The sequence below is a fragment of the Pinus tabuliformis genome, chromosome 7 (assembly GCF_031772625.1).
Source record: "Pinus tabuliformis cultivar Carrire ecotype Pingquan chromosome 7, CPIR1, whole genome shotgun sequence".
In the NCBI taxonomy this organism is placed as follows: Eukaryota; Viridiplantae; Streptophyta; class Pinopsida; order Pinales; family Pinaceae; genus Pinus; species Pinus tabuliformis.
In genome coordinates this window covers 364,952,177-364,975,029 of record NC_142293.1, presented here as the reverse complement: position 1 = coordinate 364,975,029, position 22,853 = coordinate 364,952,177, and positions in this window count along the sequence as shown.

Below are 22,853 nucleotides of genomic sequence, written 5' to 3'. Positions count from 1 at the left end.
TGAACAATAGTGGGTACAACATGAACTCGCAGATGAAACTACACCCATACAATTTAAAAATCCATCCCAGCAGTTAACATGGAGCAGACATGGTGAGAAGTGTTGTTGATCGCATGCAAGGGATTCAACAACATGCATGTCATTGTGTGGATGCATGCAATCTAACCCATTCAACACACTCAGCAAGGCGAAGACAAGAAGAAAGTCCAACTGGAGCTGAACATGTACTTCGGCAAGTTGATGTGCGTGACCACTAGTACACACTTCAAGATCAGCACAGACACTATGCATGTGCATGTTAGCAGACAATTTGGATGAAGGGGTCGAACTAATGCACGACTGTAGCAGAGCCAAGCGTTCACTTCAACAAGATGTCACCATGAGGTGCTTGCACACCATCATAGACAACCAAGCTTGGCATCAGCTCACCACCTTCACCATCAAAAAGCATGTCAAACAGTTGGTCTCATCACAACGGACCGAGTGTTAGTGATGCCTTGCAAGGCTTTCTCAAGCCATGTTGTCTCACATGAGTACGTGTGCATTGTAATGTTGAGTCATGTCAAGTGTAAGTCAAGTGTCAATAGTTGGACGTAACAGTCATAGAGTAGGTGAAGAGTCATGAGGGTATTTGAACTATTACAAAGGGGAATATCAAGAGTCATACCACCCTTTGCTATAAATAGTCCCTCATAACTCATTATAGAGGCTTTTCACCAGCCAAGCTTCTGATAAGACTATTCTTGGAAAGAGCTATGACAATATTGTAACGCACCTTGGCTTCTCCACTGCAAAGAGCTAGTTCATCTCTTTGGAGGAGCAGGCAGATGTGGCTATAACGTTCCATTGTTGGGGCTAGTAGGTTTACATGGATGTATTGTATGATTGGAAGTTGAATTCTTTATATAATAAGAGAGAACACATTTTCACACATGTATTGTATATGCTATAAGACAGATCTTTAACACTTGTAATGCACATTTCTTTAACCTATGTTCTACTTCTGAACTGATTCATTTGTTTCAATACATAATATATTAATGGAAATGTGTTCTATATGCTGTTAATTTTGTCCCGTCTGTGTCAACTGCTCTACCAGACATTAGATAGACCCTTCACATGAACCTTGCTGTAATAACCATTGCACTTGTTTGGACTGGTCCATGAGTGTTGTACATGTTATCTTACCTTGTATGTTGTGACCACCACATCCGAGTGGACTGCTCCTCTGGAAGTGTGTATGTATGTGTGTTGTGTGTTCCTAGCCGAGTTGGGATTGATCCCTTTCACCCTAGAGCTCACCTTCACCCTCACCTCAACTCAGTTGTGTTAGAACCTCTCATACAACTTTCTTGACTCAATGCAGTGGTCAAACCCTTGCTACTAACAGAGTTATCTTACTTGCCTCTGTGCGACATCACAATTAAGGCATTACCATACAACCCACTGTTGGGACTCCTACACCAAATGGTCTCAGGTCTAATTGGGACTTCTTACCGGGGATATCCCTTTACATGTTGGCGGGTCCAACATTGTCAACAAGCTCCAAGATCAAATTTGTAAAATTAGATTTGGGGCATCAATTAAATAGATTTGGTAGATTTAGGGTTTATAACACGCATGCCAAAAATCTAGGAAAAACGACAAGTGGCGGGAAGTTTCTAAAATCAGCTTGAGTGTAACTCCAAGTTCTAAAAATAAATCCTTATTTTTAGTGATTCTTTTTTATTTTTGATTGCTTTTCTGGTTTTTAGTAAGGGATGCCATCCATGCATGGAGAAATTTCTCTATTCTGGATGGAGCCGGGCAGCTTTCCAGCACATGCATCGGGAAGTAGATGATGGAATTCTTTTGCGAAATTCCTAGCCTACGTGGCTCTAGCTGCCTCTCATGCTCTACATAATTTACCAACTAAAGACAATGTTTCAGTTGGGTTTCCACAATTTCTGAGCCAAAGCCTAGTGTTGAGATGTTCTATGCAATTAATCTCAGCAAGGTTGTCTACCAGACTACATTGTGTAATTCTGGAGAGTAGGGTTGACTATTAGGCTGCTTTGTGCAATTCCTCATAGCAAGGCTGGTTTCCCTCTAGGATTGCACAGATTGCCAAGACAACGTAAGAATCAGATGTAAACCAAGTCACAGGGTTAGCTTGTGGTTGGTCAGTAAAATAAGTAAGCAGACACAAGATGCAAAGTGAAAGATAAACTTGAATGAACACAAGTACCTGAGAATTTCAAGACAAGTTGCTAATATTTTGAGGAGGGAGGCTCCAAAACAAATTGAAGGAAAAATTTTGGAGGGTGGTTGTAGCTGCTACAACATTGGTGACACACTGGTAGAACTCTAGCTCTCGGTATGGACCTTGTTTTGTGTAAAGTGAGTCTAACTCCTTCGGAAGTATTGTTTAATTCATTGATCATCATGGCTTCCTCACTAGCTTGAGTTAAATATATAGTCCTTGTTGTTCTCTTGATCTGTCAGCACAAATAACAAGAAAAGTCTACTGAGTTGTTTCTATTGGGGATGAGGGGTATATTGATGCAAAAGTAATATGACTGTTAGATTCTCAGTTTCATCTCTGGTGTTGCTCTGCTGCTAGCAAGCTTGGATAGTACCCCAACAGAGTCATGCGGGAACACAAGCATCACTCCGCTGCCAGCGAGCCTAGTCAGTACCTCAACGAAGATTCTTGCTTAACATCTCTGTGCAGGAAGCCTTTCTCTTCTTTTGGCTTTATTTTATTTTTCATTTTCTCATTTTTTTCATTTTCACAGAACTGTGCATAGGAACTTATTTATTTTCATGAGGCAGAAGAGAGATCCCAACTTATTGAGAGCAGAAGAGGTTTTTCCTTCATAGAGGTATGTTATATATAAATCTCTCATACTTGTTAAGGTTTTACCCCTAACCTTACTCTACTTGGCTAAGTTGACAAGGGTTAACCAAATATATAAAAAAAACCAATTAGAGTAGGGGGTACTAGGTAAAAGTGCAAGTGTTATGTTTTCACCAAGAATCACTCTAAAAAGAATGTATTTTCGATCAAGGTATCATCGACTGAAGACAACAAGCTCTTCATAAAGAGAGAGGACAACATATGAGCAATTGTTGATAGTTGTATAAGTCCTCTTGTACTTCACCCTACTTGTCTCAAGAGCCAAACATGGTTTCATGTGAAGCTAGTCCTACAGGTGCATAACAAGAAAATAAATAAACAAGCAAAGGACAGAAGTAAATGAAAGAAAAAAAAATGAAAGGAAAAAAACATGCAAGCAAAGAAAACAAGAAAGAAAAGAAATAAAACATTATGCCCACTCCTATGCTAAATAGTGCATGGGCCTACTCACATAAAGTGATATTTCCAATGCAACCACCAGTGAATTTGTTGACCCATGTTCGTGAAGGAATAATCAATTAGAAACATATTCAGGTAAACCAGTCTACCAAAAATATAAGACAGTGAAGACAAACACGCTCGAAGTTTAAAACCGTCCATAGAAAAGAAAAAAATAAAAGCGCAAGACAAACACTCTATGGAAGTACCATGGTGTTGTAACACACTATGCGTAGATGATGAGCATGTACACTCTTTTGACAATGACAAATGAGCAAACATGGAAAAGGAAGACAACTTCACTTAGAAAGAGTGCTTGTTGTGTATGATTCATCCAATGCATGAGGGATGGGATGGGATCATCTAATTGTGGTGGAGGATGTGAAATTTGTAAACTAGATTGATCTTCAATACAAATAGGAGAGTGATGAGAAGCCTTAGATGTTTCAACATATTTTTGATCGGGAGTGGAACTAACCTTAAGATAGCGAGGATTTAACATAACCATCAACTCAGGCTGAAGTGTCTCAACACCTTGAGGGGTTTCCACTTCATCATCAGGTAGATCATCAAAGACTAGTGGCTCAAAGAGATCAACAATGAATGAATCAACAATGTGATCGAATGAAGGAGTAAAGAGACCACAACAACCTGATCAGAAAATTTTATATGTTAATCGACATCCTCATGATATGATGAATCATAAAGAGGGCTTGATGAGAAACAACAATGTTCATCCTCTAAGTTTACAAAAAGAGAATATGATAGATTGGGTGGATTCAGAGAGAAAGATGTGTCCTCTCCATAATCAAATGACAAAATGACATCCAATGTGTTTTTTGAATGATCGTATGTAAAATAATCCAGGGATGGATTTTCACAAGACAAATAAGAAATGGCAGAGTCACCAAAGATTTAAGGAAAAATCATATTCCCACACATACTCGTCATAAATGACAGGTTGGCTTCTCAACACCAACTCCATCGACAACTTGATCTTCATGACCAACGAATGTGGAGTCTGAAACATGAGTACACAACATAGTAAAATTTGGAGGATCAATAGAATGAGAGGACGAAGGTTGAGAGAACACATTTATGTGAAAACCAATAGGCTTGCAAGCCAAATCGACATAGATATCCAGAGCATGTGGGGTGGGAGGATGTCACAGTTCAACATATGGGTTCACAACTTCTCCCACCTCACATTTTGGAGCTAGAGTTTTTTGATGAGAAGCGGACAAAGGGCCACTTGTGACAGAAACCTTGTCCATCTTGGGTTTGGTAGATCTAACACCGAGGTGTGCTGAGAGGGGTTTCAATGATTTTAACACGTGTATTTGCAGATATGTGAAGAAGATACTGAAATCTTTCATTAAGAAATTTCCAATCAATTTCATCTTCTGGGATTTGAAAATTGAGATTTTAGAAGTGATTCCAAAATTGCAAAAAGGATTCATCAGGTGCCTTTCATAATTACATAATTTTTCTATTGAGTGCTTTATGATCATAATGACAGAAAACATGGACCAAATATTTGATCATCTGATCATAAGAGTGAATGGAGGAGGCGGGTTATGTCACACACCATTGTAGCGCGTGCCCTCGAAACGTGAATCCGAACAACGAGCAAGCAATGTGATCCTCATGGGTTTCATTTCTTTCACAAAAGCCTATGAAGGCCACTCCATGACTAATAAAGGCTACTCCATATTCACCATCGTATGTGTTATGTGACAAGTCATTAAGGAGATCCTCCAAAATTTCAAAATCACGTCCATGAGATAGACATGCAAAGGATTAACTATAATGTAAGTCATGAAGAATGTGCAAACGTTCAAAACAAACTTACCACCTGGCCATATTTCTAGCACTAGAAATGTTGACGGTGCTATACCCACCAACATGTCAGGGGATCTCCCCAGTAAGAAGTCACAACTAGACTCAAATAATTTAGAGTAGGAGTCCCAGTAGTGGGTATCAAAGAAATGCATTGATTGTGATAACACGAAGAGGTATGTGTGATATCTTTGTCAGAAGAAAGTGTGTGACCTTGTAGTTAGTCAAGTGATATGCATAGGGGTTCTAACACATAAAGGGGAAAAGGAAGTGTGTCCCTTAGAAGCCTGTAATAGTACGCAACCAGAAAGAAACACACGAGATGAATGACATCACAATATGGAAAGCGGTATATTCCACAATCCAAAGTGATAGGTTAAACCAACAACATGATTTCAACAATATTCATACAATCATATACAAAATAGTTCATACACAAATGTGTAAGTTAAATAACATACATTGCTAGATCAACAAGAATAGTCCAACTACAGTAACAATATATGCATGAAGATGTGCTGGTTCTGTTATATATTATTAAGTGAAAGTTCCATCCATACATACACAATTGACAACCACTAGCCCCAATAGTGGAACATTAGAGTCAACACCGCCTGCTCCTCCAAAAACATGTACTCACTCGGCACTGTGAAGAAGCCAAGGCTCATCACAATACTCTCCAAGCCTTCTCTAAGCAATGCCTAGCCAAAATCTTGACTCCCAAAAGCCTCTACTATGAGTTATGAGGTTCTATATATAGAAAAGGGTGGGGTGACCCTTGACATTCCCTTTTGACTCTTGGAGTACCCTCATGACTCTTCACATTATAACAATGATTGTTCACATTCCACTAATGACACTTGGAATTTCACTTACAACATGTTTACAATAATAGAATTTCCACATATATCCATGTGGGACAAAAATAGGCTTGAGTCAGCTTGACAAGATAAACAACATATGTCGGGTTCTTGGGGAAAGACCAACTCGGTAACCTCCTCGTGGTGATCTTTGGTGACGAATCGATACCAAGCTTGGTACCACGCTATTGTGTTCCATACTTACTGATGACATATTTTTCAAAGTAGACTCTTGCCTCCATGGCTTCCGGGTATGTGATTATGAAATCTCTGTCCAACTCATCCTAAACCATACACATCATTGTCTTGAGTGTGGCTAGACCACTGACATACCTTTGCATGTTCTCTATGCTATGTTGTAAGTCATTGTTGGTATCTAGGTGCATCAACTACTCTATGTAGTTTTTGACATCCAACATGACTTGGTTCTTCCTAATTTTCAGGTTGATGGTTCTCATATAAGGGATCTTTTGTGTCCCCACTATGACATATAGACTCCTGAACAACTGTGCATAGGAAGCCTCAATGCTAGCGATGCGCAGAGGAAGCTTCTCATAGTTTCATATCAACGTCTGAACCCATGCTTTGTCTAGTTCAGCCTCTAGCTTCATCCACTTGTGCGAGTAAAGTAGGGCTCCCTTGTACCTCATTGTCCATTATTTCATGTGCGCAATAGTAGTGTGAATGTCTTTGAGAGTTTGGGTTTTTGAGTGTACTATTGTAGAATGTCGTATAAATGGACAACCACTTTGTGCATGGTGACAAATATTCTATACATTTTCTACATGGTGGCCTCCAAATTTTATATCTCCACCACTATTTCTTTCTTCACCTCTGTCACAGAGGATCTTGGAGACTATTATTTTCTCTACCTGGACTCTTGCAATTCCTTCACCATTTGATCATTCTTTTCTATCAAGAACTTGACGATTGAACTCATAGATTCTGCATAAGCCTTAGAAGCCCTGGCCATGGAAACTCAATGTCTTCTAACATTTGGTACAATCAACCTTTCTTCTGTTTGCACAGGTGATGTATGATCGTTTCGGAGCAGCTTCATTCGTGCCTATAAAATCCTCTGTTGTGACTTGTCGAATGCCAGATTGTACACATCTATCTCCATATCATCAAGGAGAAAAACTTATCCTTTCTCACGTGGGACTGTTTGTTATTATAGAGGTGGCAAAGAGTGTGATATGACCTCATATTCCCTCGTCATGAGATCAATGTCTTCGTCCTCTAGCTCTTGTTTTGTCTCCATGTTTGTTACCTCAACCAACTGTTCAACCTGCTAAGCAAGTTCCTGAACCTGCACCTGCTCACTCTCTTCTTCATCTACTGGCTTCTATGTTGTCTTAACCTGTATCTGCGTAGTTTTATCTGTTAGAGCACCTTTCCCTTCTTCCTATTCTTATTTCTTCATTTCTTCCCTTTCTCTCCTTCACAGCTCTTGCTCTGCTTTCTGTACTTTCTCTGTCTCTTGCAATCTCCTCTCTGTCTCTTCCAACCATTGCTTCTATCTTCCCTTCCACTCTACTCTCCTTTCACGTTGCGACATCTTTGCATATATATGCAAAGCTACTCTCCCAAAAAGTGGATCTTCTCTGAACTTGTAGCTTTTCTCACGTTCTGTGCTTTGCACAATATTCCTCTTGCCTTTGTCTTGGCCATTTTGCTACTCACTGTTGATGTTGTTGTTTCTTTCTATGGTGTTGTTGCCTACAATGCTACTTTCCATTCTACAACCATGTTGATTGGTTGATTAGGTCTAGAGGAGTTATAGAAATACCTCGAAGTATCTTCCTATGGTCAATGAAAGGCCTCATGGATCCATGGGTATTACACCTTCGCACACTGGATCTTGCATATGTAGTGGGGATCATATGGATTGAAGCTCTTGGTTCCAAACCCAAACTTCTTCAAGTCCTCGGTCTCGACATCTGCATCTTTCAAGGTACGAATCTCATACAACTCAATCTGCAAAGAAAGTTTGGGCCATGGTGCCTTCTTCCTCCTGTGCAGTCTTGCTTATAACCCAATGGAGATGTGGTATGCAACCTCTTACATGACCAGTTTTTCCATGGAAAACCTCAGTAGGTCATGCAGAGGCTTCTTTACACCAAGCATCCTAATGAAGGTGCCATTAGGTGAAGCATATCAATCTTGAATGATAAGCAATCTCTGCATTGCTTCTTAGGACATGCAAGGTGGATCCTATTCAAATATCATCCTATACAACGGGGTGATGAAATGGTCAAACAACCTTGCAATGAATCCTTGGTAGCTGCACTAAAAGAGAAAATTGCAATAAATGTTCACATCTTCCTCTGATGGTGTCCATGTCCAACTCATTATAGGGAACTACTTTTGGGCATAGATTGCATCAAGCAGGTATGTGGATAGAAAGAATCTTGCTTGTCCATCCTTAGGTAGATTCTAAGCATTAGAATCATGCACTTTTAGTTGAAGAGCCAACATGTCTGACTAGTTCAAAGGCCTTGCTTCATTTTCCAACTGATCTAACATAACAACTAAACTTTGCGGGAAGGTCTCTGTTTTGTATTGACCATACAAGAGACATGCAAATATGACCAAGAGTTGGTAAGACTTCCTTACTGACTTTGTCTAGTAGACCTGGTTGGGTGTCATCCTAAACTTCAATGGCTCTTTTATCCAACACTTCATGATGTCTCTAGTGTTTATAACATAATCGTTGGGAGTGAATAAAAATACACCCATGTAGTTCACTGGTTGCGGCAAATGATACATGTCATGGTAGTTTTCTGACCTGAAGGTGGCAAGGTGTGTTTCATTGGTATTGCTCAATGTCATCGTCTCAAGATCAGTATCCAAGATAGCGCAGTGAATGATATTTGTGCATGGGAAGACAGGGTACCTACATGCAACGTTGTACAAGCCTGACTTATGAATGTTGACATATACTTGTCGATCATCCAAATATTCCTTGAAACTGCCTACAAATATGTCCTTTATTTCTTGCCATGTGATCCTCATGTCCTTGTCTATGAATAACTGCATGTCTGCATAGATGGCAAAGTTCATTGGCACCTGTTAAACGATGTCTCCAGTTCTTCTCTCTACAATGTCCTTTGAATAAGCTCTCTTGGAAACCATGATGGTTGTACTATTGAGAGACTGCTCAACAATTGATGTACCTTGAGATAGAGAAGACAATCATGACATGTAAGTGTCAATTTAAAAACACAAAGAACTTTGAGGATCGATCATGCAACAAGTTGGGTGACTGCTAGGAAAGATTGTGATCCGGATTTAAACAGGAACACAACAAATTATAGAGATAACCATATACACAAATATGCAGTGGAAATAATACTTCATTTCATTAATGGAAAATACTGAAATATGCTTACAACCAGAAATGGAAATAAACCAGCTAGGGCGATGGTAGCTTATCTCTGAGAAGAGATGTGCGGCTACATGCCTCTGAACTGTTCTAAAACTGTGTTACAATGAGGCTCAAAGGCCTATTTATTGTTGAGAAACAATGGAAAACCCTTCACATCTAGAAACCTAACCCGAGAAGATGAAACGCCAAATTGTGGGCCCCGTTTGGGTAAATTGGTACATCAATTTCCCGGGGTCGTAACTTTGGCATACGATCTCCGTTTGACGTGTACGATAGCTCGTTAGAAATATCTATCCGAGTACTACCACTTTGGGAGGCAACATCGGTCCATGGACCCATGTTGCCCCAGATTCCCAAAAAAAACGTCGTTTAGGGCCTCAAAACGGCTCCGGAAGTTCAGGACCCGAAAAATTGCTAAAAATAGTAAACTGTGCTACAATTTAGGAAACTGAAAAAGCTGAAAGAGACAGTTGTGGGGGTCCAAATGGGATAGGTGGGTGGCCACCAACATCCACCTGGATCATTCCTCCCCCCTTAGGAAGCAATGGTCCCCATTGCGTTGAGTTCCTCCCTGAGATGAGGAAGCTTCTGCTGAGCTGGGTCTCTGGTGAGTTGTTCTGCAATCTCTGATGTGTCCAGAAATGGTGGAAAGCATGGTCGACAATGGTCCACATTGAACACTCGGTGCAAGCGAAGGAATGGAGGAATGCTGTGCTTCAAAGCATTGTTGCCCGTAGCCTTGGTACTGGGGTAAGGACCATGTTGGAGTGGTCTGAGTTTCTGATGGGTTCTGGTAAGGCGCTCCCTCTACAGATGTAACCAAACTTTTTCACCCACCTGAAGCTTGTGTGGTACCCCTGTGGGTGAGGAGAAGTTGTTCCTGTGTCTTGTCATGACTGTATCCCTTTGCTGCTGCTGCTGCATGGAGGAACCCTTCGCGGGGGTCATGGATGTGATGGAAATCTTCCCCTTACTTTGGGAGTGAACTAGACAGATGAATTTCCTGGTCTGTGAGATGAGCTTGCTGCCTTTCTTGGCAGTGATCAAAGATGTGGTGATAGGTGGGGCTACCTCCGGTATCCTGTATAATGAATTATTCAAAGAAATAATGACAGCACGAGGCCTAGACTCAGCCTCTGAACTGTTCTAAAACTGTGTTACAATGAGGCTCGAAGGCCTATTTATTGTTGAGAAACAATGGAAAACCCTTCACATCCCGAAACCTAACCCGAGAAGATGAAACGCCAAATTGTGGGCCCCGTTTGGGTAAATTGGTACATCAATTTCCCGGGGTCGTAACTTTGGCATACGATCTCCGTTTGACGCGTACGATAGCTCGTTAGAAATATCTATCCGAGTACTACCACTTTGGGAGGCAACATCGGTCCATGGACCCATGTTGCCCCAGATTCCCAAAAAAACGTTGTTTAGGGCCTCAAAACGGCTCCGGAAGTTCAGGGCCCGAAAAACTGCTAAAAATAGTAAACTGTGCTACAATTTAGGAAACTGAAAAAGCTGAAAGAGATAGTTGTGGGGGTCCAAATGGGATAGGTGGGTGGCCACCAACATCCACCTGGATCATTCCTCCCCCCTTAGGAAGCAATGGTCCCCATTGCGTTGAGTTCCTCCCTGAGATGAGGAAGCTTCTGCTGAGCTGGGTCTCTGGTGAGTTGTTCTGCAATCTCTGATGTGTCTAGAAATGGTGGAAAGAATGGTCGACAATGGTCCACATTGAACACTCGATGCAAGCGAAGGAATGGAGGAATGCTGTGCTTCAAAGCATTGTTGCCCGTAGCCTTGGTACTGGGGTAAGGACCATGTCGGAGTGGTTTGAGTTTCTGATGGGTTTTGGTAAGGCGCTCCCTCTGCAGATGTAACCAAACTTTGTCACCCACCTGAAGCTTGTGTGGTACCCTTGTGGGTGAGGAGAAGTTTTTCCTGTGTCTTGTCATGATTGTATCCCTTTGCTACTTCTGCTGCATGGAGGAACCCTTCGCGGGGGTCATGGATGTGATGGCAATCTTCCCCTTACTTTGGGAGTAAACCAGACAGATGAATTTCCTGGTCTGTGAGATGAGCTTGCTGCCTTTCTTGGCAGTGATCAAAGATGTGGCGATAGGTGGGGCTACCTCCGGTATCCTGTATAATCAATTATTCAAAGAAATAATGACAGCACAAGGCCTGGACTCATACACAGCATGTCGCATCCACAAGTATGGCTGGCCTAATAATACATCACAAACATCCAGAGGTGTAACATCACACAATACCTCGTCTGTGAAGGGTTTGATGCTGTAGGGAAGGCGACACTGTTGGCGAACTTTCAGATCTCGTCCTTCGTGGAGCCACCCGATACTGTACGGCTGCAGGTGCGGTGTAGTCGGTAGGCCCAATCGCTTCACAACCTCTGTTGAAACGAGGTTCTTTTGGCTGCCACTGTCGACAATGAGTTGTAGCAACAAACCCTTCACCCACATCTGTGAGTGGAAAAGACGCTCCCCTTCCTCTAGATTTTCAGGCTCATCTTTCTGGATCTTGGCGGTGGCAACAGTGGCGCTGGGATCCGCATCAATGATCTGCTTCCCTTTGCCATTTCCCTTGTCAGGTTCTGGCTCAGGGTCGGAACATGCATCTAATTCGGAAGCCTTCAACTCAGCCACCAGCGACTGCTTGGTCTGACACTCACTTGTGCCATGAGTGGGACTCTTGTGGAACTCACACCACTTTCCCGTGTCCTTCTTCGGCTTCATGGTGTTGTTCTTTTCTTGCGGCTTCGACGGGTTGTCTTGGGTCACCCCACCTTGGCTTTGTCCTTTGGGCTTCGGATTTGCAGATCCAAAGTCTCGCTTCTTCTGTTTGAACTTTTGCTCGATTTTGACAGCGTATCGGTACGCCGTGCCGAGCGAGGAGATGTTCAAGAACACCATCTCTTCCTGGATGTATCTGTGCAGGCAGCCACGGTATTTGAGTACCAGATGCAGCTTAGAATCTTTGATACCCAACTGTGTGCGAAGGGTATGAAAAATGTTTGTGAACTCCGGCACATCTTGGTCTCGTCCCTGTCGCAATGTGGTCCATTTGATGTATTTGTCCTCATAGCTTCCGACAGGGTAGTACTGCTCCTTGATGGCATCCCGGAAGTCATTCCAAGTGGGTGCGACTGAAAATAGTGAGCCTGTACTTTCATCCTTCTGCTCGCAGTAGGTTTCCCACCAGTCCTTGACGTGGGGGGCTGCTTTGAGAAGAGCGAAAAGAATCTTTTCCCGACTTGAAAATTCATGAACAGAAAAATACCCATCTAGCAGATTTAACCATTTATCTATGGCATCTGCGTCTATTTGACCCTTGAAGATGGGAATTTCAAAATTAACTTGTACCTTAAACAACGTGGCATTTCCAGAGTCGCTGTTGGAAGCCGATGCGTTGCCTCTGGGTAGCAGCTGAAGGATCTGCGCAAAGCTATCCATCATCGTGTTCCTTTGCCGCTCGAGCGCTTCTTCGAGCAAGGTTTTGATAGGATCTCCTGCCCCCTCGTCATTCTTCTCATCCGCCATGGGAGGTCGTCGAGATTTGCGAGGCTGGTCTTGCAAAGGTTCGACCAATTCAAGCCCTAACTCCTTATATCTTGACCTCGTTGGGGACATGCAAAGAAAAACAGAGAAAAAGCAGACCACTCTGATACCACTGATCCGAATTTAAACAGGAACGCAATAAATTGTAGAGATAACCATATACACAAATATGCAGCGGAAATAATACTTCATTTCATTAATGGAAAATACTGAAATATGCTTACAACCAGAAATGGAAATAAACCAGCTAGGGCGATGGTAGCTTATCTCTGAGAAGAGATGTGCGGCTACATGCCTCTGAACTGTTCTAAAACTGTGTTATAATGAGGCTCGAAGGACCCGAAAAACTGCTAAAAATAGTAAACTGTGCTACAATTTAGGAAACTGAAAAAGCTGAACGAGACAGTTGTGGGGGTCCAAATGGGATAGGTTGGTGGCCACCAACATCCACCTGGATCAGATTGCGTAATAGTGATTCTCAGAGGTTGGGAGACTGTCAGCTGGGCATTCCTAGCTTCCAGTGACACCTGTTGCTCACTGGAATTGCGTAGAGCGCAGTCCAGCTGGGTTGACTGTGGACTAGAACTGCATAATGCAGACTTGAGTCCAGCTTGACTATTGGCTGGGACTGCACATTGCACAATCCCAATGGTAAAGACTGGACATTTTTTCCAAGACTGCGCAGAGCACAACTAGAGGCTAGTGATAGGTATCTTCTATGCAATTCTTGGAGCCAAGGTAGAGCCTTGAGTTTCGAGAAGGTGTAGTTTATGTGGTACAAAGTGAGATCTGAGCCAAGACAACCCAGATCTACCCAAGGGATACATGAAAACGAGGATATATAAATGCATGGGTGAAAGTTGGTGTAGATAGAAGTGAATGAGCATGCATACAATCAAGACCAATGCAGGAATCAATCAAACAAATGAACAACGAAGCTAGTGGGGAGAATCACTCCAACGACGACTATTAGTAAAAAAAATAGTGTTATGTATGTGACACTTACACTAGTAGAAAATGAGAAATTAGTGACTAGGTGACTAAAACGTTAGTCACCACAGCTTTTCCAAGTGAAATACTACCAAAAATGAGCAATCTTAAGTGACCGAACTAAAAATGACTAACATAAATCACTAATTTAGTCGTGGGTTAAAATATGTGACTAGCTAATAAGTAATACAATTAAAAATCAATAACATGAATGACTAATTTAGTCTAAGAACAAAAATACAACTACCTAACATGTACTACAATAATATGAATTCATTTTTTTTGTTGATCATCTTAATTGAGTCAGGCAATCTAAACTTACAAGTGATAGGGGATTGAAATGTTGTTAAAGATTGGTTGAAAGGTTATCCTTACTTAAACACTTATTCATACTCACATGGTGTATAGGTGAGCCAACTTTCCATTATTTATCTCTAATAATTTGTAATTTTAAAAATATATTTTTTAATAAAAAAAAATATTTTATGTATTTTTCAAAAATTTATTCATTGAATCTAATTGGATCTAGTTCCAATTTAAAATTAATTCTAAGATCAATTTTAATTTCTAAGACTATAATATCAAATAAAAACTACTTTAATTTCATATTAACCAACCTAGATCCTGTTAGGCCCCTATACTACTAGTGTAACCCCTTATTGTTATTAGTACAACCCCCTTGTTATATTGTTGTACCCATGTAGTGCCCATATTGTTATTATTGTGCCCCATAGAAGCCCACTATTGTTATTATTGTGCCCTTACAGTATTATTGCTATGTCGACTCTAATTATATTATGACCCCTTAGACTCCTATATATAGAAAGGAGGTCTTGTCATTTGTATCATCCAAGAATTGTTCATTTGTGTAATGTAAAGGAGGTTGCCCCCTCAAAGAGGTTGAATTATAAGTCATTGATCTATCTTTTCTATCTTTTTGTGAGCTCCTTTCATAACATTTGGTATCAGAGCTTTGGATTCTAGGGTTTTGCAGCTCCAAATAGGTCATCATGGAATTTTCGCTATAACTCTTTTTTTGTGACATTTCAGAAACAAAAAAAAAACCCATTTGAGATGAAATCGTGCTGAACCTCTAGTCTAAATTTCAGAGCTTTTAGTGCACTATTCGTGGAGATATGATCTAAGGAAGTTGGTCTTTTTGTAGACTTCTGAATTACATTCCAAACAAGTAACCTAGGGAAACTCATCATAACCTTCTCTCTGAGAATCAGATTGAAATTTCATCAGAAGTTATAGAAAGAGGACGGACTGTAGTTTCTTGTGTATATTTTTTAGATCCAAATTTCAAAATAGTGACATGTGGCACGCCATACAAGTTTGCTCTACTGAACTAGTCTATAATCAGGTCACTATGGGAGATTTGGTGTAACTCTTCCTTGGAGAATCGAATTTGGATCAGACTGGTAGCATTGGAAAGAGGATGCAGAGGGCTACTATAGGACGTGATTTTAGAACTGGAAGATTCAAAATTACAAATTTATAGTCATTTCAAGATCGAGCTCCTAAAATCAATAAAAAGCGAGATGAGGAAGTTTGATGGCAAGGATCCGGTAAATTGGATACTACAGATGGAGAAATATTTTGATCTACATGGTGTACCATTGATACAAAAGGTATGTATTGCATCTAAGTATTTAGAACCGAATCAATTTTTATGGTATAAAGGGCTTTGTTCTCATAAACCACTTGTCACATGGTCAATTTTCACGAAGGAAATGATAGCACATTATGAGGATAGAAAGAGAAACTCCTTCTTTAGCCAATTGATAAATCTCAAGAAAAAGGGTTCAATGGAAGAGCACATTGAGGACTTTCAAAAATTGAGTAGAAGGGTAAATTATATTCCAGAGAAACAAAGGATTGATGTCTTCATAGGGACTTTAAAGGATAACATTCAACATGAGGTTCGTTTCTAGGAACTTGATTCATTGGAGGAGGCATTCGAGTTGGTAAGAAAAATTGAAAGCGAAATTATGGAAAAAAAGAATCCCACCACTCATGACTATAATTATGGAAGTGTTTCTTCTCCTAGCCTTCCACAACCTACAAGGCTTACACCACAATAATTGGAAGAAAAAAAAGAGAAAAAGGGCTTTGTTAAAATTGTGATAGAAAATGCACTGAAGGTCATAAGTGCGCTGAGAAGAAATTATTTTACATAGAGTATGAAGAGGAGGAAGAAAAGGATCAAGAAACATCAAAAGAAGAGGATATATGCTAGGACCCAACCCCTGAGAAAGAAGAAATGAATCTGGCCATATCTTGTAAAGCATTGGCAAGAATTACCACTCAAAATCTCAAGATAGAAGGACATATCAAGAAGAAAAAGGTTCAAGAAGTGAAAGATCACATTGAGAAAGAAGAAATGAATCCAACCATATCTTGTAATGCATTGGCCAAAATTACTACTCCTCAAACTCTTAAGATAGAAGGACATATCAAGAAGTGAAAGATCATATTGAGAAAGAAGAAATTAATCCAACCATATCTTGTAATGCATTGGCTGGAATTACCACTCCTCAAACTATCAATATAGAAGGACATATCCAGAAAAAAAAAATGTTCAAGAAGTGAAAGATCACATCAAGCATCAAGAAATGAATCCGACCATGTGTTGTAGAGCATTGGAAGAAATTACCACACCTCAAACTCTTAAGATAGTACATATCAAGAGGAAAAAGGTTCAAGCAGTGAAAGATCACATCGAGCATCAACAACAAGTTCTCCAACTTTTAAAGGATAATGCCACTTTGGTGCAAAATCAAGTGAAACAACAGGTAGATCAACATCGCAATGAAAAAAGTTTTGATGTAGGTGATTGGGTATTTTTACGGCGACATCTCAAGCAAGCTATTTATGAGAAGAAAATGTTAGCAATACTACATGCACTTAAGAAATGGCGACCTTACCCAATGGGAGGACACTTCAACGTAAAAATGGATCATGATAGTCTTAAATACTTTTTAGAACAAATATTATCTTTAGAATAACAGAAAAAATGGGTCACAAATATGTTGGGTTATGACTTTGACATCATCTATAGAAAAGGGAAGAAAATTTTTGTTGCAGATGCACTCTCAAGAAAGAATGAGGATGTGGAAGCATTGTTTTGTGCTATTTCTATTATCCAACCAGATTGGATAAACGAAGCAAGGGATGAATGGAAGAAGGACAAAAAAGTGTGGCCACTCATTCAAAAGTTGCAGAATATTCCAATTCACTTGAAGAGGAAGGCAAAATCAAATTGGAACCTGGAGCAGTCACAGAAACAAGAACCCAAAAGCTACGAAATTGATCAATTTCAGAGTATCTAATCAAGTGGAAGAACTTACCGGCCAAATATTCAACATGGGAGGACAAGAATTTTATACAGAAGCATCAAGAACTACTCAGGCAATGAGGAAAACACTTGTTGAAGGAGAGGGGCAGGTTAGGCCCCCATACTACTGGTGTAACCCCTTATTGTTATTAGTACAACCCCCTTATTATATTATTGTACCCATGTAGTCCCCATATGGTTATTATTGTGCCCCATAGAAGCCCACTATTGTTATTATTGTGCCCTTACATTATTATTGTTATGTTGGCTCTGATTATATTATGACCCCTTAGACTCGTATATATAGGAAGGAGGTCTTGTCATTTGTATCATCCAAGAATTGCTCATTTCTGTAATGTAAAGGAGGTTTCCCCCTCGAAGAGGCTGAATTATAAGGCGTTGATCTACCTTTTCTATCTTTTTATGAGCTGGTTTCATAACAGATCTATCTTAACCTCGGATCTATCAAGCGCTGAGAGGGTTCCAATCCCTCGAGGTGCAAACTTTTTTTCTAGTGCAAAACATGAGGAAATGTTTTCACCTCGATAGATTGGATCCCTCTTGGCACTTGATAGTTATAGGTTTAATATGGATCTAGGTTGGTTATATAATACTATATAATATCTATATTTATATTTGTGTCTCTTTGTTATTCCTTCTCTCTATCTCACCCGCCAAACATACACACACTCTCTCTCCCTCTCTTCCCCTTCTCTCTCTATCTCTCTCTTCCCTTTTTATCCCTCTATCTATATCCTTCTCTCTATTCCCTCCCATTCTCATCTCTCCCTCGCTCTTTATCCATGACTCGCCTGTCATCCCCTCTATCTCTCTCCAACTTTCTCCCTCTATGATTTTCTTGTTCCCTCCCTCTCCTACCCCCTCCAATTCCATCTCTCTCTACTCATCTCTATATTCCTTCCTCTCTATCCCTTATCTCCCACCTCCCTCTATATCTCCCCCACCAAATCACTCTCCCTCTCTCTCTCCCTCTCTCTTCCGTCCAACTCTATCACTATCTCCCCCCTCCCTGTCCTTCTCCATCTCCGTGTCTCCATCTCTCTCCCTTTCCCTTCTCTACCTATCTCTATCCTCTCCTCTTCTTTATATTCCCTCCTCTCCTCTCTCCCTTACTCTCTCTACTTCTCTCCCTTCCCACTCCTCTCTCTCTCCACCCCTATCTCTCTATGTCTCTATTATTTCATCCCTCTCTCTCAAAATCCAACTTCGTCTCTCTCTCTCTCTCTCTCTCTCTCTCTCTCTCTCTCTCTCCTCCTCTCGCTCCCTCTCTCCCACCTCACTCTCTCTCTCCCCCCATCACTCTCTGTTTCTCTCTCTCTCTCTCTTCCCTCCAACTTTTTCACTATCTCCCTCCCTCTCTCTGCCCCCTTCCCAACTCTCTCTTAAATTTGATTACATCTTATTGTGTTTAAGAAGTTATCTAAATTAATAAAACTTAATTGGTTGTAAAATATAAACCTATATTTTGGATCAATCATGTCAAAGAAAATAAAATAATGAAAAAAATTAAAAAATCATGCACTATATTTAATCTATTATAATTAGTCAATTTGCTTGCTCTCATCCCTTGGATCCTTAGCTAAGATGGATCTTTGCGGGTTATATATATATATATAAAGAACCGACATAGATCCATCTTAACTTAATTTTATTAAAACCTTAATTTAATTTCTATGGGAATACATTTAGTAGTGGTTTAGGTAGAGGGTTTAGATATATCTCAAATTGTAACATTTTCCCTTTTAGATTCAATTAAAAAAATGTGGTAAAAAAAATTAAAATGAAATATTTTTACTATGAAATAAGTTATTGTTTTTTGGCATGTGGTGTTGATAAACCATGGTATTAGCCCATGGTATTGTAACAAAGCCTATTTACAAGTTAATATCCATGGTAAAGTGACGGTGAATATCCATGGTTACAAAATATTTTTATTGTAAAATAACTTATTGTCTTTGGGCATGTGGTATTGATAATCCATGGTATTGACCCAATCTATTATAACAAAGGCTATTTTTTACAAATTAATAATATCTACGGTAATGTGGGGGTGAATATCCATGGTTAAGAATCTTTTCATATTGTTATAAAATATTTTGGTTATGAAATAAGTTATGGATTTTGGACTTGTAGTATTGATAAGCCATGGTATTGGCCCATGGTATTGTAACAAATCCTATTCACAAGTTAGTAACAAAATCAAAATATAACAAATTGAATTTTATTATTTCTGTTAGTTTAACTTTTTACTATTAATTGAGGTCATATTTAAATGTTTACACTCATCCCAATATCACTGTTAACTTCTTCTTCTTCTTTTAATTTAGTCTTACGCAAAAATAACAAGCTCCTATTAAAAATAAATCATTTAACCCAATTACAATTTATATATTTCATTTTATACTATAAATATTTCTTTTATTTTTTCCATTATAAATATTTTTTTTCTTTTTCATTTCTAGTTTAGGGCTGGGTTCAAATAAAATATTCATTGATTACAACATCACATTATAGCACTGCGTTTTTCTCTGCCTTGTTGATATTTGTCCAAATTCAACCATTTGATCTATGGATTTCACGGGATTCGAACCCCAAATGGAATTTGCATGGGAAACACCTCATGATAGCATCAACAGTTAGATGGAGGAAGGGAAAGATGATTGGTCATGGAGATTTTGGCCACTTGTACATGGGTATGAATTTGGACTGTGGAGATTTCTTCCCTTTTACTAAAGATGATTTTTTTTCTTATGGATAAACAATTTCAAGGGTTTATATGATCAAAGCATAAATTTTATCTATAGTCGAGGGTTTAATGACTATGATAATGTATATCTTGATTGCGGCCGACACTTCATTAAAAGACAATGTACAAGTAACAATTTTTCATGTCCTTATTGTACAAAGGGTTCAATGATTATGATAATGCAGATCTTGATTGCTACTAAGATTTCATCAAAACAAAATGGACAAGTAAGAATTTTTCATGTCCTTATTGTATAGAGCAATTCGCTCCTCCCTAACTTTTCAAGGGTAATGCATGAATTTTTCTTTTCTTTTCACCTTTTATTTTATTGGTTGATCATTTATGTAATGGAATCTACCATGGCCAAATTCAAAGGGCTAAAGTGATGCAAGCAAATTTTTTGGTAGGATGAAAATACTAGACCTTTCTCAAACTTTATTACATGAAATTATAATTTCTTGTAATCATGAACATAAAATCTTTTATGTTTCATCCTTATATTATGATCTCAATGCCTACAATTTTAAACCATCTTACTATATTTTAAGTAGAATATACTTAGATCCATTAAACCTTACAACTCTCCAAAGCTTAGGTTAATTTCAGATAAAAAGAAGGAGCCTGAACGGCATTTGCAATTTATACTAAATGCTCATAAAAAATGATTAAAAATGGAAGAACCCAAATGGTCTGATAACTTTCACCCACCCATCAATTTCTAAGACCTTTGCTATTATTCTGATCCTAAAAAGAGATAGTAGAAGAAGAAGAGGAGCCTGGATGAGGTGGACCCTGACCTGCTTGATACTTTTCAAACGGTGGGCATGCCCTTGACTAGAAGAAGAGATTGACCAGCATTATTGTATATGTTGTTTTTTACAATGTTTTCATTGCTACCATGCATAGGTAGACTCTGTAGGAAGTTGAGGTTATCTTTTGTTCGTTATAAGGGGTAATTCAGGAGTATTTTGATCTAGTTAGGAAGTAGCTTGATAGGGTTGTTCATCTTGCTGAGAACTATTATGCTACATTCTATTTCCTTTTTAGTCATAGTTCTTTCTATTAAATCCCCAAGTACACTTTGTCACCAATTGAAATATCCACTTATTTCAGGATGAATGAGATGGAGACCAAATAATTTGAGATGACTCTTCTTGTTGTAGATGAGAGGAATTATGTGAGGTGAGAGGAGTTCTGTGACATATATTGAAGGATGCACTGCACCATTTTATGAAACCAATCATCTCCATGCCACAGTAGTGGATCTCTTTTACATCGAGGGAGAAACGATAAAGTTTCCACTTTAAAGAATTGGTATGTCGAGGACGAGTAATGAAAACATGGGATTTATAATTTTATTACGAAAATAAGTTTGTGTGATGGAGGCAAATCAAGGATTTCATGGACCTGAGTAGAGACTAGTTCAACAATCATCTGGAAATACTCAAGCATTGTTTTGAAAGCGATGATGCAATTGGAGAGTGCTATTCTATTGCCTTGAAAAATAACTATCAAAGGGGGGGGTGGGGAAGATGACCCATATAGGGGATTGTTTCTAAAATTATATCTATAGGCAAGTGAAGGAACTACTAGAGAGGATTAGTGCAGGTGCAACTAAATTCTCATAATGCAAGAAATTTTTCACAGTGTGATTTGATGCTCATCAGTGACCAGGCAACTGAATACTTATCGTTACACTCAGGTACAATTTGAGTTGCATTCTAAATTTTTTAATTTCATTTATTGATAGCCCCTCTTTTGTCCTTGTCTCTCTTAATTTTATTTTGGTAGGATTGGAATGGGTTAAAAAATCAAGCATATCATTGAGTAAAATAGACACCCACATGTCACTACATGTCATTATGCATACTCTATGTTTTTTATACAATTAGAAGTGAGAAATATGATGCGTGCACAACTAAAAATACTAGCATGCATGATGAATCCATTCTTAGCATGGAAATCGAAACCAAGAATCATAAAATATCAATAAATTTGTGACAGAGAGAAAAAAACACAATAAAAGATTCTATAACAACATTGTCTATTTAGTGCAAGATACTACTAATATTTCATCATTTTCAGAGATGGTGGATGTCATGAAGATGCCTTCAAGAAAATTTACTGACTTGGAGATAAGATCGTCAGTGCAACTATTTAATTTAAATAGGCGAAATTTAGGTAATTAAAACAAGTTTGAAAATCACTAGAAGCACCACCCCCACATATTTTTATTTCCATCACCAACTATAAGATACTTGTTAATGAGATGAGAAATTTTTTGTCTTGATATAACATGTAAACGTCATATTACTTATAACTCATGCATATTATATCTTATTGTGCATATGTTAATAGTATAACTTCAATCTGGGTAAATTTTTACGCTTAAATTGTCAAATATGTAGAAGTTACATTACACTAGCTTAAATCCTCACACAAATAAAATATCATAAATATGGCAAGTGAATGACTAAGAATCTTCACACTGGTTTAAAATTTCTGTTGGGTCAAGAACCAATTCAATGCTATTTTTGGTGTTGTATTAAGTTATTAACCGAAGATAAAAATATGTTAGTCTCTTAAATGACTGAAAAAGGATATTTATAATGTTATATAGAAGTTACATTTCACGTAACTATGATATTCGAACTCCATTTTTTATATAGAAGGTACATTTCATGTAGCTATAGAAGTTACATTTACGTGTTTTAGATAGAAGTGACATGTTACATAGCTATATCTACCCTGACATAACTA